At 39.7% G+C, this 12177-nt stretch overlaps 1 protein-coding gene across 2 annotated transcripts in view; it reads right to left on the bottom strand.

Annotated features, from left to right (window-relative positions):
* The window catches only part of KCTD20 (potassium channel tetramerization domain containing 20), a 37569-nt gene extending 27889 nt beyond the window's left edge, over positions 1–9680 (bottom strand). The window contains exon 1 of one of the 2 annotated variants that reach the window (XM_045500816.1): positions 9519–9680. The gene's annotated coding sequence lies outside the window, so the exon portion shown is untranslated. The remainder of the gene's footprint in view (positions 1–9518) is intronic. The other variant, XM_045500817.1, reaches the window with a different exon arrangement.
* Positions 9681–12177: the final 2497 nt, after the last annotated feature.

The following is a 12177-nucleotide window of genomic DNA, read 5'->3' as shown; positions in this document are numbered from 1 at the left end:
AACCCCATCATCTAAGAAGCTATACAATGCACAACTTAGATGACTATACATACTGGTCCTGGGGAAGTTGAAAAACAAGATAGAGCCAACTTATGGGGGCCTTGAATTATAAAGTAAAATAGAATGTTGTCTTGTAGCCAAAGTTTTTACATATGGAAGGCTCATGTTCAATATGTTTGAAGATAAATGCTTCAAGATAAATACAGCCACAGACGGACTGGAATAGTTAAAAGAAGAGGCTATTGGAATTGTCTAAGTGTGAAATAACAGGATCTCAATAGGTTATTGTCAAGAAGGGTAGTACTTAAGACATAGTCCTCCCTTCATACAAAGAGCTTACAATCTAGTTGAAAAATCAAAACACGAGAGTTATACAATACAGAAAAGTGGCATTTTTGGAATAAGAGACCTAAGTGATTATATTGTCCAGTGGTTCTCAGGTCTAACTGATAATCAGAGTTACATACAAGAACCTGTTAAAAACATATTCTTGGGCCCCATTCCCCAGAGATTCTGATTCAGTAAGTCTAGGGTAGGATCTGAGAATGAATTTTTAACAAGCTCCTCAGGTGATCCTGTAGACTAGCTATGTTTGGGAACAAATGATTTAGTATAATCTTTCATTTCATGGACAAGAGACTGAAGCACAACAATATTCTTTTTGAAGAATATTCTAGGAGACTTACAATCTTGGGGTAGAGAGGCCTTTATAATCAGGACCAAAAACCCAAAAGCTAAAAAAGAAGAGAAAGACACATGTTATTACAAACCCCCTCCCAAAAACAAAAAACTAAAAACTTTTGTATGGCAAGAGATCCTATAAAAAATAGATTTGAAAAATTGTATTTGCAACATACTACACAGAGTTATCACAATACTCAATGAGGGGTTATAAAAATGCATGAAACTAACCCAACAGAAAAATGGGCAAAGGATGGAAAGAGAGACATACCCAAAAGAGAGCTGGTGAAGCTGTATTAATAGCTTACAAAATAGAATTTAAGGCAAAAAACTGCACAAGTTGGAGAAGACATAAAATTCAAAGACGTCTATTGGCAGAACCACTTCTGTTCCTCATTTCTTCTATCTTGGAAGAAAGCCACAATGAGAGAAGACATGCAGGAGAGAAGAGGACATGCCGATTCCATGGAAAGGCTGGAACTGATTCCTTCCCTTTTCTTTCCTTCTCCCCTATGAACTACTGAGGCCAGGCTAACAGGCAGGCAGATAAAAGCACGACAGTAGTCACAAGATCATAATTGCTCGGACAGATTTTCCTGTCTTTTCTATTTGACATCCCCAATTTACTGCCCTCAGTACCTTTTTGTCAATATACCTTACGTCCAAGAACAGGTTTTATGCACAAAGAGGCTATATTATAGTTACTTGGATTTAAATTAAGACTTAAGACCTTGTGTTCAACTTGTAACTAAGACTGCCCTTACTTTCTGTTACAAATTTATCAAGTTAAAAAAACTACTATACTGGAAACAAAAAGATTTAAACAATATAATAAAAAATCTATACTTACCACCCAGTTTAAAATACAAAATATGACAATACAGTTGAATCCCCTATAACCACTATCCTAAGTTTTGTGTTTCCATCAAAGATTTCAAACTATATCTACAATCTTAACGTATTTTCTTTTTTTGTTCTAGCACTTTGCCTACCAAGCAAATCTTCAAGTAATGAAAAAACTGGTAAATCTAAAAAGTGAAACTGATGAATTCTAGTGTATCTCAAGAAGTTCTTAAATATTTCAACACTCTTTTCAAACAGCAAAGTTTTCTTACATCCTTAAATTAATAATTGAATCTAAAACCTAATGACTCAAGAACACATTTTACATTAGGATCACAGATTAATCAGCTGAGGTTGTTCAATATGTCAAATTACTACAAGCCCTGCATCTTAAGTACAGATGGCCATAAACTTAATTCACACATATCTCGTATCACATATGGTTCTAAGTCCTTTATAAATGTTATTTAATAGTCACAGAACTTTATGAAGTAGGTGCCATTATTACCCTCATTTTATAGGTGAGGAAACTGAGGAAGAAAGAGGCTAAGGAAAGTTCTCACAGTCACACAGCTAATAAATAGTGAAGCTAGGCTTCAAACCCAGGCTTCTGGCTTCACAGTCTACTGTTACCATCATGTTATGTTACCTCTCCTTATAGGGCTGATTTACTTCATGATTTCTACGTAAACTGTATAGGTTTAGAAATATAATTCCAAGCCCAAGATCTACGGCTTGGGCATACAACCTTTCTGTGCCAATAATGGGCATATCTAACACCTTTTCTGTTTAAATAGTTGCTAGGAGAGGACTTCTATATTACCTAAGAACTGGATAAATGAAATTCTGTCATTTCTACGCATGGTGTTTCCATCTTTTGATTGGATTCAACGAGTTATGGTCATGCTAGTGACACCTTTATGCTAAGAACAATCCATGGCACATAACAGATCAGGCAAAGTCTATGCCTCCTAAGAAAAAGCCAGTCAACATATTATAGAATCTCTGGGGTGAGTTCCCTAATGTCCAGGACACTCTTCTGCTTGCTAAAAACCTAAAATCCTATAAAGGAAGAGATACACAAGCTGTTAAAGATTACTTATACAAACTTCCAGGAAATATCAAAGCAATATGCTATTAGCAATAAGGTCTTGAAAAGAACAGTACAAGCCAGTGCAATTAAAAAATTTAAAGATGTATTAGTCAACAGAGTAGGCCATTTTACAGGAAAAAGCTAAGTGTGTGTATGGCAAGAAAGTGTGTATATGAAGGTCTTGGGGACAGACCCATGGATCAGTACTGTAGCTATAGATCATGTTGAAAACTTTGGAGACAATCCAAAATCATTGTGTGAGAAGATGGTTCAAGGCCCAGTACCAATTAGTGTCAAAGTTTTCACTGAATACTTAGCAGAAATGATAACAGTGCAGCGCGCGCGCACACACGCATGCATGCACACACACGCACACACACACACACACACACACACACACACACAAATTACACCAGTTCAAAGACACTTGACACTGACTGAGACATCATCAATCTGCTAATAGCTTTTTAGGAAAAAGAAACACTAGCATATTAGATACATATGTGACTTTAATATACATCAGGATTTCAAAAATATTGAAATGTGAAGGATTACAGTATATGTTAGTGTTATGTTTTCTTGAGAAGGACTATCCTTTGTACCTAAGTTACACCTGTAATTCTTTTTTGATATTAAATGCTTTTTCTTTTATGAAAGAATGGTGACAGAAAATGATGGCCAGATTTCTTTTTAAATGGGCTTCCAATCTCTTCCCCCATAATTTTACCAATCATGAATCTCAAAAAATCTGGATCCCAATCACCTAGGACTAAAAAACACTTCTACCAGTTCAGTGTAACCTAACTAAAAATACCCAAAAATAAAAAGTCTCTTGGTTTGCTCACTCAAAAGCTGGAAAGCAATCCTTGGGGAAACATTTTTCTTCTTCTTGGGTTGAGCCAAAGTCTGCTTTCCTCCCCACACCCACCATGTCTTCCATGCTTAGTTTTAGTCCTATCCCCTGGAATAATACACCCTTCAGAAAAATGGGTAAAGCAGAAAAAACAACTGCTTGAAGGCATCAAACAACTAGTAAGGGAGCCAAGACTAGACCGGAGAGAAGCTGTGATGGTCAGTTTCATACGTAAACTTGCTTAGCCTACAGTCCTAGGTCAATGAGACACTAATCTAGGTATTACTGTGAAAGTATGTGGCAGATGTGATTAAAGTCTATAATCACTTCAATTAAGGAAGATTATCCTAGATAATCTGAGTGGGCCTGATCCAGTCAATTGCAAGGCTGTAAGAGCAGAACTAAGGTTCTCTGAGAAAGAAGAAATTCAACTGTGGATTTCAGCCTCAACAGTTCAGAATTCCAACCTGCCCTTCCTGACGGCCGCAATCCTATAGGCCAACTCCATGATAACTATCTTAACATATATATGTATTTATATATAGATGACATATATTATTGTCACGTATACACACAGAGAACCATAATCCATAACTAGAACCTTTCCATAAAGAAAACTCTAGGACCAAATGGCCTGACTAGTAAATTCTTCCACATCTTTAAGGAAGAAACTACATTAATCTTCTACAAACTCTTCTTGAGAATAGAAAAAGGAAGAATATTTTCCAATTCATCTTCTGAGGTTATTTTCTCTTATAAACATAAGCACAAAAATCCTGAACATTATTAAAAAAAATAAAATCCAGATACATAAAAAGGGATAATACATTATAAGGTTGGCTTAACATTCTAAAATTAATATAAAAATATAATTTACCACATTAAAGGCTAATAAGAAATGTTTTAGATTAATAACTAAAACAGCAGTAAACAGTACGATTTATTAGGTTTAAAAAGGCAGGTTAGAATAAATATATTCATGGAAAAAAGACTGAACATATTAATTATTCTCCCTTAATTGTAGGCTCATCATATGTGTTTTTAAATTGTATTTTATTGAATACTGAGTCTCTAAGATAAGTGTTATTACTTTTAAAATGGGAAAAAAGGAAAACATTCTCTGTAAAAACAGGGAACTCTTCAAGAAAATGGTTTTTTTAACATTTATTTATTTTTGAGACAGAGCATGAATGGGGGAGGGGCAGAGAGAGAGGGAGACACAGAATCGAAGCAGGCTCCAGGCTCTGAGCCATCAGCCCAGAGCCCAACGCAGGGCTCGAACTCACGGACCGCGAGATCGTGACCTGAGTTGAAGTCGGGCGCTTAACTGACTGAGCCACCCAGGCGCCCCAGAACTTTTTTTTTTTTAAGCTTAAGACAGTTTAAGAGAAAGAAAATATTACTACATAAGAGATTTTGAAATTTTTCAATTTAGATGAAAGAACAAATATGCTTACAAAACAAATAAGGAATTTATTAGGTTAAAATATGTGGAATAGTTTCTTAAGCAGATTATTTGACAGGATGACAATAATTTGCTTTAAATCCAAATGCAATGATTTCATGCAGAGGCATGTGTTTCTTAGGGTACTCAACTGCAAGCATGGTTCTAAGTAACGGGTGGAAGGTACGATAGGTAGGCAGGCACAGGATAAAGGATGTTGCTTCAGCCCCGGGGCACTGGGTGCTCAACAATGAGGGCAATGGAGCACTGTGATTACCTGGCATATAATTCTCTAAACAGACTGTTATGAGCTAAAAAATGTGTTCCCCTCAAAATTCTGATGTTGAAGTCCCAACTCCTAAATCCTCAGAATGTGAGTGTTTGGAAAGTAAGATTTTAAAGAGGTAATGAAGTCATTAGGGTGAAGTCATTAGTTCAGTATGACTTTTAAGAAGAGGACATGAAGAGACACACACAGAGGGAAGCCCACAGGAGACACAGTAAGAAGCAACCATTTATAAGCCAAGGAGGGAGGGAGGCCTCAGAAGAAACCAATCCTGCAGACATCTTGATCTCAGACTTCCAGCCTCCAGAATTGTAGGAAAAAAATTTCTGTTGGTTAAGTTAGTCTGTGGTACTTTTTAGGTAGTCCTACCAAACTTATATACAGAAACAACTGCAAAAATTCTATTTCATGCTCTACCACCAAAAAAGAGATTTAGAACAAACACATGGAAGGAATCTTAGATGATTTTATGGTACAGACTGTGATCTTCATATAGAGCTATAGATCACTACCTGTTTTAAGGAAGTTAAATGTTCTTTTAATAATCTCAATAATATACTGCAACTTTGCTCTCTAATTTTAATAACAGTAAAAAAACAGTATTTGCATAGCATATACAATTTAAATTTTATTTGTATTTGTTACTTCATCTGATCCTTACAACCTTCTCTATGAAACAAATAGAAACCAAACCCTCTGGTCCCAGTCACAGATCTTTGCACTATTTGTACCCAGTATTTTCCAAAATTTTAGCAAGGTTCCCCCAGTTTTAGTAAGAACAGAGATAAAGTTTACATCTATACTTATCATAAAGCCTGAGTAGAAAGCACAATCTGAATCTAAAGAATACCTTGAAATAAAATTAAAAAAACAAACAAAACCAAAGCCAACATTTATTTCCTGAGAATTTACTATGTGTCAGGCACAGTTCTAAGCTCTTTACATAAATTAATTCATCCCTGATAACCCTCTGAGGTAGGTACCTATGACAATCTCTATTTCAGGGACATAGAAACTGAGGAGTATTTTATACAAGTTAGTAAATGAAGGTGCCAGGATTTGAACCCAGGAAAGCCTGGCTTCAATTACCACATTCTTAACTACTACCCAATGAAGTGAGCATAAATCTTAATGCCTTTGGAGGCAGGCAGATTTAAGTCTGAACAGACTCTGGGCAAACTTAAGCTGTTTGTATCTTAGATTCCTTGACTATAAAATGGAGATAATACAAGAACTGATGTAAAAGCATTTAGTACAGTGTCTGGCACATAATAATGTCTAATTATTAAGCACTGACTCTTCTAATTCTTTCATGAATATACAAGGACAATCCAATAATATTTAACTTGGGGACTGCAAGCAAAAATATCAAAAGGTTCTCTTTTTGCATACATACCTCTTTCCTTCTACCTTCCAGAAATGCATATACTACCCCAATAACCTCATTTCCCTCATGAAAATATATTTAACCAGATTATATCAGTTTTATATTCTGTCTCCCACAGAATACTTAGTAACTTTGATAAGGACAACAGTATAGTTATGTGACAACTTCAAAACATTCTGGACATTGCTCAAACATCTACTATTTAATAAAAATTCACCAATATCTTAAGCTTAACTGAATTTTTTTAAAAAATACTAAGTTTGTAATGTCTTTGGGGAGTACAAGGTAACTTTTTGCTTTTATTTGAACTTTTACTACTTATTTCCAGCTTCAGAGTCCTTATTTTAGTACCCCCACTCTTCATGATTTGTATGTTTAGATCACATTCTCGTTCAATCTCCATTTTTCCAGAAAACACTACTTTTTAAAAAAAAAATTTTTTTTTTCCAACGTTTATTTATTTTTGGGACAGAGAGAGACAGAGCATGAACGGGGGAGGGGCAGAGAGAGAGGGAGACACAGAATCAGAAACAGGCTCCAGGCTCTGAGCCATCAGCCCAGAGCCCGACGCGGGGCTCAAACTCACGGACCGCAAGATCGTGACCTGGCTGAAGTCGGATGCTTAACCGACTGCGCCACCCAGGCGCCCCAAGAAAACACTACTTTTGTAGTCATGTGGAAGTCTTTCCATTTTCTTCATCTACTTATAACTGAATTTCTCTCAACCTTTTCCATTTTTGAAGCATTTGTCTTGAGATGATTTAGTGGAAGAACACTCAGCTAGGAGCCAGGAGTCCTTTCCTCTGCCACCTCATGGCTCAGATTCTTTACCTGAAAGATGAGAGGACTCCACTATGTAAGTTTCTAATAGGTTTCCTTAGATCTCAAAGCCTCTGATTTCCATGATTCTGGGTCTTCCCGAAAGAGGTCATTCAGCATTCCAAAAACTTCCCTAAACTTTTTACTCCAGTTAGCCAAGTAGGGATAGGCATGGTCAGATTCAGGGGCAGAGGGAAGGCACGGTAATCAGGAAGCCCAGGGCTATAGAAGGAAAGACACTGACATTCTGTAAGCCAACAGAAAGAGATTAATGAGAGGAGACCAAAACAAAGACACCAAAAACAGAAAAATGTCAAACCACCTAACTCTAACCTCACCCCTTCGTATCTATCTCAGGAGCATCTAAGAAACAGAAGAAGCTTTCAGCAGCACAGGTTACTCAGTCCTCATTTTCGTCTCAAGGAAGCAATGCAACTGTGTGCCATCTTTGCAATGTTGTTGCTCAAGTGGCCTCCTCCAGGGCTTTGCACAAAACAGGCATTACCTGGGTATCTGATGACTGAATTAGAGGTCAGCTGACCTGAAAGCCCTCATAAATGCTACCAGTACTGCTAGGTACCATGAACTCTGAGGACTCAAGGCCACAGGAGTTACATGGCACTGGCTGCCCTGGTTCTAATGGTCAGACTGGGATGAGAAGATGTGGCCTAATGGTGTTGCTTAAATTCTGATGATACTCGAAGCAGCCCCCAGAAGGAAAAAGCACAGATTAATAGGCGCTGGCTATCTCTAACCCACCAAGGCAGTATCAGAATATGTATGGAAGTCATTTCCTACCCTGGTGTCAGAGTCCAAGAAAGCACTACCTTTTCTTAAGTTTCCCTCTGGAGAAGCCGGCTTCTTGGCTTAGGACTGGTGGGAGGGGAAGGGAGAGTAAATCAACAAAGGGGTAAGGGAGTTGGGCAGTTCTAAAAATTCTCAGGGCAGCCCCAAGGTGGTGTTTCTTAAAGCTGGTATAACAGACCAAGGAAGGGGGTGCCTGCTTAAAGTGCCGTTTCAGGGACCCATCACAGATCTCTAGAACCCAAATTCTGGGAGTGGTACTGGCATTTTTATGAGCAAACTTACACTAGTGAACTACTGCCCCAGAATTGGGGGATGAGGGGGTGGGAGGGATTGGGGTGAGGTTCTTTGGATTCCGGATTCTTTACGTTCGACTACACCACTTTGTTTTGGGGGACCATTAAAAAAAAAAACCTCCGTTTCGCAGGTTAACTAACGCAGCTGCAGCTAGTTGCTCAACAGCTAACGGGGGCACAATGTAAGGACCTGGAAAATGCATTTTCACGAACTGGTTAACCAGTTCCTCCACGGCCTTGTTTATCCCATTTTGTTTGTTCACTGGCTTCGTGTTTAAAAACAAACCGGTTCAACGCAGGAATTTTTCAATTAAGAATCACACAGTCCAAAATCGAAGAGGTTTGTTGGTAGTGCAGAACGAGGCTTGTAAACCTGAAGTCACTGCTATAAAGAGCATGGTTTCACTTGAAAGAAAAGATCACCCAGATGCTCTGCCCGGCGCTTCTGCACTCAGAGCTACTAACGAAAAGCCAGCGGCAGAGAAGACTCCGAAGCAGGGGTGGAGTGCGAGCAAAACGCACTCTCCGCTTCAGGCAGAGTTTGATAAGTGCGACCAACTACCTAATTTGTAAAGAGTTCGACTCACTGCCAGAAACCAACCCACCAACCAACAAAAACGCGTCTGCAAACGCGTTATCAGTAAACACTCGGGGCTTTATCGTCATTTCTCTGCCGGCTGGACGAAAGCACCGCAGGCCTGCAGAAAACAGTCAAGTTACACTTCAGCTGTCCCCACGGCTGCGCTCGCGATTTCCTGAGAAGGTGCCACCCCCTTCCGCGGACTGTAAGACTTTATCCTCGGCACGAAAACCGGCGCCCGAAACCCACTTGCGGACATTTTTCGTCGCGGGGATTTCAGTCCCCCGCGGCCTTTCAATTGGGGTCCGACTCGGCGGGCGTCCGCCCGAACGGCGGCCCGAGGAGATGCCCCCCTCCCCCCGCCACAAAGGCAGAGTCCGGGCCCTGCCCGCCGCCACACTCGCCCTACCGGGTGCCCGCGCCGCCACTTACCTGACGCTCCCGCCGCGCTCTCGCGCTCGGGGCCCGAACCCGCCCGGGAGGCGCGCGCACACCGCGCCGCGAGGAGCCGCCGCGGGGACCGGCCGTGCCGCAGCGGCGCGCGCCCCCCCGCCCTGGCCGGCGCGGCCACGCGGCTGAGTCACCCGGCGCTTCACATTAAGAGTCCCCACGGCGCGCGGGGCACGCCGGGAAGGCCGGGCTCCCGGCCAGCCGCCGGGGCGGCCGCGGAGAGGTGTCCTCTTTCTTTCCCGACACGCCCCCCCCTCCACGCCCCGTCCGTGGGAGGACGCTCTCACTCCAGCGCAGCTGGGGTGGATTCGATTTCTGAGCTGCGGATGCCCCCTCTCAATTATTAAAGGTATAAAACGGAAAGTTACTAGTTACCTGGGTTGTTAAATAATCTTCGCAAAGCCCCAGGACAGCAATACTTAAAGAGAATTGTGGAGCCCCAATCTCTCCAGGCGTTTGGGGGAAGGGGGTACGTAGCAAGAGTAACGGAGGTCCTTAAACACGTTTTGCTTAAAAACTATCCTGGATATACGTTCTGGCCAAAGAAAGGCGGCGTGGGGGGGGGGGGGGAAGCCTGGAGCCTGCTTCAGATTCTGTGGCTCCCTCTCTCTGCCCTCCCCCGTTTACACTCTGTCTCTCTCAAAAATAAATAAACATTAAATCAACCGAAGCAGATTATTGGAAAACTGGTTGTGCTAGTAAAATGTTTCAACACCCGAAAAGCAATGTATGGTCCGTGTTCTATAAAACGGGTGCTGAAAACATAAAGGAAAGAAATAACATCAATCCTTATTGTCTTGACTTTAATTTTTTTTTTTTTTTAGAGAGAGAGAGAGAGAGAGGGAGAGAGAGCAGGGGAGAGGGCCAGAGGAGGAGAGAGAATCCCAAGCAGGCTCCATGTTCAGTGTAGAGCCCCACCACCTTGGGATCACGACCCCTCCAGAAACCAAGAATCCGATGCTCAACCGAGTCACCAAGGTGCCCCTATTGTCCTCATTTCTAGTGGCTTTTGTGTTTTTAAAAGTTATAAAGTTATATTGATTATGCAAACTGCTTTATTTTAAAATTGTTGAAAACCATATACGTTAATAGCATGATTTCTTAAATTCTGAGTCAATTTTTTTTGTTACAAACGTCTCTGGAAACTAATTTGGGGCTAAAGATTAGGATTAGAATTGAAGTGGAAGGAATATGAGGAAACTGTTTTGATTCTCATTCCAATAGGTTGCAAATGGTTGCTGGATACTTGTATAGCAAAATTGCATTGTCAGGGTCAATAACTTTAATTTTGAAAACCGAAGCTATACATTTTTCATTATAATTGGATCTTAGAGGTCTTAGACAATCTTAGGATCCAAACTTTACAACCAAAGTAACATAGAAGATTGTTCAAACTAATGCCTTTATTTCCATTTCTATAAAGTACAATGTTATGCTTCCTTTCTGGAAAACTTTCTCTGCAGACTTGTAATATACAAAAATCTGGCACAAAAGCCAGACAAGTCATTACAGGCTAATGACTGTATCTTTTAATTAATAGTTAAGACTAAATTGTTCTCTTTTTGCCTATAATTTCATATAATGAGTAGAATATCAGATCTAGCACTTTTTGGGGGTAGACACCAAGGAGATGAAAAATGAGAAACGTATATTCACAGAAAGCACTGGTTTATGCTGATTTTTATCATTTATTTATAAGTTAATGTATCTCCAAACATGAATCTCTCAGAAGCATTCATATCTGAAGCTGAAAACCCTTTCTAATGTCACATTGGCAGACCTGGAATTTTCCATTTCCATAATGGCTAATTCAGAAGGCGATACAGTTTATCTGGTCAACTGTGATGAGTCTCCTTAAATATGATATCTACTACCAGTAAATTTTACAAAGCACCTTTTCCACTATTTCACATTGCTTAAAATTCTCAACAACTCTGGGAGATGGATTTTACTACTCAGATTACAAATGAGGCAAACAAGACCTAAACAAGAATCTAAGGTCATTAAACTATGAAGTGGTGCTGGTGGGCTGAGAATCTAGATCATTTGCCCCCCAAATTCTTGCTCAGCATCCACTGAGCATATGGCAGTTCTGTCTAATAATTGCCTCCAGTTGAACTCCTCAGTGCCTCTAGGAAGCACCTTAAATGCCTTCAGCTGTTAACACCGAACCATTTAAGGTTGATTGTGTCTCAGAATGAAAATATTTTCAAAGCAATAACTATTATCAGTTATTGTGTAAGAAACTAATTATCCTTTTTACATAGTACATCATATGTAGTAACTGTAAAAACAATGCAAAAATCCCAAGATTTTTGAACTCTCAAAGTAATTATATTTGCATTTTTAAAAACTAAACGATTTAGGTTGTATGATTTCTAGATCACTGCGGACGTACAAAAAAAAAAGGAGACTTTTTAAAAGACTAATCACTTTCATTTGTAAGTCCAAAATTGTGCTCAAATGTAGATGTAAATAGCTATTTAATTTCTGACTTTCTGGAGAGGGGCCGGAACCCTGCAGTTAACCCAAAATATATTCACAAGAATCCTTTTTCCTTCACTTCTATCAGTTCACCTTTGTTAACAATCTCTTCATGAAAGTCACAAAGGAAACGAAGAGTGGACCTTGAAAACATAAT

This window comes from Leopardus geoffroyi, chromosome B2 (assembly GCF_018350155.1).
Source record: "Leopardus geoffroyi isolate Oge1 chromosome B2, O.geoffroyi_Oge1_pat1.0, whole genome shotgun sequence".
Taxonomy (NCBI): domain Eukaryota; kingdom Metazoa; phylum Chordata; class Mammalia; order Carnivora; family Felidae; genus Leopardus; species Leopardus geoffroyi.
This window is presented reverse-complemented; position numbering and strand designations above follow the sequence as displayed.